This window comes from Cibotium barometz, chromosome 11 (assembly GCF_041138505.1).
Source record: "Cibotium barometz isolate CiBa-2024 chromosome 11, ASM4113850v1, whole genome shotgun sequence".
Lineage (NCBI taxonomy): Eukaryota > Viridiplantae > Streptophyta > Polypodiopsida > Cyatheales > Cibotiaceae > Cibotium > Cibotium barometz.
The window spans coordinates 47,865,063-47,868,324 of record NC_141056.1 but is presented as its reverse complement, the minus strand read 5'-3'; positions in this window follow the sequence as shown (position 1 = coordinate 47,868,324).

Genomic DNA, 3,262 nt, shown 5'->3' with positions numbered 1-3,262 from the left:
GCACCAAGCTGCGCTCACTAAGGTGGAGTTATTTCAAGCACTAGGTGGGAGACACCATAACATTGCTCCTTGATATTATCATCTCGATCCATCTTGGTATTTATGTGCCACATTTTGGGGCATTTCTGATATTCATCCTTACAATTGCACCTATGTTATTTAGGTGGGCTATGCCTTCCTATCCACATTATGTTTTTATAATCCACTAGATTTGATGCATTTTTGGAAAGTTGTCACTTGCGATGTTATTAAGGAATTTTGAAAACTATCATATGCTTTTGTTGTCATATGTTTCAATCTCAATACACATGTCTTTGTGTTGGTTCGGACTCTGAGGTGCTCACTATGATGGTGTAATTGATTTTGTGTCGTAATGATTTACATGTGACTTTCCATTTACTAATGAAGTCTGAAGGTGTACTAGCTGTGATGGAAAAGTTCTATACAGAAACACATGTAATCCATTCTTAGATGTGTTGAATTTGTGTCGCACACCTATGGTGTTCTTTCATTACTGGCATTAGCATTCTCGTGTGCCTGTTCCTTGAAATGTGTCGCTCAATTTTTTCCTCGCTCGAAAAGTTTCGCTCGGAGAATAGGAGGAGGACTCCACTGCTTTTAAGGGCTTACCATACCTTTTTCTAAGACATACAAATATAAGTCATCATTATATTATATTTATTTTTTCAAGTGCATAATTTCATACTTTTGACATCATAAATGGACTTAAAGGGTCCAAATATGGTAAAAATGATTATTAAATTGGGTGTCTTTTGAGGAGTTTTATGGATTTCAAATATTGAAAAAAAGTATGAAAAACCTTCAAAAGCTGCTAAGGGCTTCCCAGACTTTTTTCCACATCATAAATGGACTCAAAAGCCCCAAATATGGTAAAAAAAAGCCTATAAACTTGGGTATCTTTCGATGAGTTTTATGGATTTCAAATATTGGAAAAAAAAGTCTAGAAAGTTCTCAAAAGCCAGTGCATGGGTTATTTTGATAAGTTTTATGGATTGTAAATATTGAAAAACAAAGGTTGGGAAGGTATTATATTTGGGCCTTTTGAAAGTCACCAAAGCCCTCAAAAGCCAGGGTATGGCTTCTAAGGGCTTCCCAAACATTTTTTTCAATATTTAAAACCCATATAAGCTATATGATGCTACATTGTAGGTAGCATCAATATTTAAAACCCATATAGGCTATATGATGCTACACCGTAGGTAGACTTTACTCTTGGACACCCTATCTTGACATTTCAAGGCTTAAAAATGGGGCCTAAGATGAGCCCAAATGGGTGTGGTCGGGTAATTGCTATACAATTAATAGCTCATCTTTATGGGTCGAGTCTACTATACAATTAGTACTTTATCTTTATGGGCAAAGCTACACTGTAGACAGTGCTATCGACTATGATCGTGAACCTACACGGTCATGTCATGGTCGCCCCGTATATAGAAGCCTATATAGATACTAGTTAGCCCCTTCTCCACACAGTTCACAATTATCTCACTATGAGTTTACTCCCTAGCTTCTACTAGCATATAACCTTCATCATAATAGTTCTATATTGGCCATTGAATCTTCCTTCACAAGAGCACTCACAAGAGCACAAAAGTGGGGCTTTGCTATCTATTATATCACTTCAGTAATACAATATTCTTCTCTTCTTGGTTATTGTGTAATTTGAGTTTAAAAGTTTTGTAAAAGATCTTACTTCTTATGAGTGTTCTCTGATATACATCATCACACACATTATATCCCTATACATTTCTTATATATTCTTGGCTTTTTTCAAGGATAAGTGGAAACTCACTACTACATATACTCTATATAAACTTCACAACAAAATGGTATTATAAATCACATATTGTCAAATGGAAAGTAGTAAGCTTAATAGTAAGAACATTTCTTAATCCTTTTGGGCTAAATAATATAATTGTGTAGATTTTTTATTACAGTGTAACAAATACAATCAAAATGACCCCAACTCAAGTAAGAAAACTTGATTCACACACGTGAAAGTCCTTAAGTGAGTGTTATTTACATGTGTTAGATGCTCACATGGCAGAGTTAGATGCTAAAATCCAAAAATCCTCTTGAAATAAAAAATAGAATCAAAGGGATATTAGCTTTATATGACATCATAATGAGCCAAAATGTGGCATTCTAAAAAAAATCATATCACATGAAAGAGGAGCTTCTTTCCTCTTCATCATGTAGTAAGAAAATCACCAAATTATCACAGTCTCCACCATAGTATGAGCATCCTTACATATTGATGGAGATTAGTCCATAATAATTCTTTCAAAAATGGATTTTAATCACAAATATCCAAAGCTTATTATGCCATAGAGCAAAGTCATTTCCTAAGTGGTACACTCTAGTCATTAAGGGTGCACCACAAGATGTCTTTAAATTCAAAAGTTTAGAGGATTGAAATATAAGAATATGGCACAATAGAAAGAGATAGCAAGACAAAGCACAATAGACAATGCAATAGATACACAATGGAGAGAATTCAAAATTTTGATTATACCAAAGAAGTACAAGTGATGGTGTTGTCCACCCCGTGCGCTCTCAAGTAGAGCGTAGATGGCGATCTAGACAGACTCTGGATGGAGTATGTGCGAAGTGTAAAAAGAGGTGGATACTCACAAGCATTGGATACCTTAGCTCATGGTAGCCATGTCCATATATAGTACTATAGGCGGTGTGGTAGATGCATATACAACGAGGGCGGTTACACTGCATAGACACGATCACCACCCACGTATCAAGAACGTGGCCCATCGACCACCAACCACCGCCCACTAATGATGGACTTGGTATCCGAGGGAATATTCCTCATACTGTCGCCTCGGGGGCTCCTACCCTCGAACCACTACCAGGGGGGCTGCTAGCCCCCCTAGGACCCCCCCAGCCAGGGTGATGCCCCTGACCATCTCCTAACCATCATCAATGGTCACAATAATGACCCCATCGGCGTCTAAGCTGGGGTTCCCACTAAAGACATATGCACCATGGCTACTCCTCATAATGGGGGCCTAACAAATGTGTACTATACATCAAAGTGAGATACATGCTGAGAGGCGGGCATTGAGTGTATACTAACACCCCCCCTCAATGTTCACCCAAAGATGGACTAGCTTTTTGGCCCAACGCCAAGTCGAAGATGTCGAGTGAGCTGGTCCTTCCCAAGAGCCTTGGTGAAGATGTCGGCGCAGTTTTGCTCTGTAGAGCAATACTCCAGCTCCACTATCTC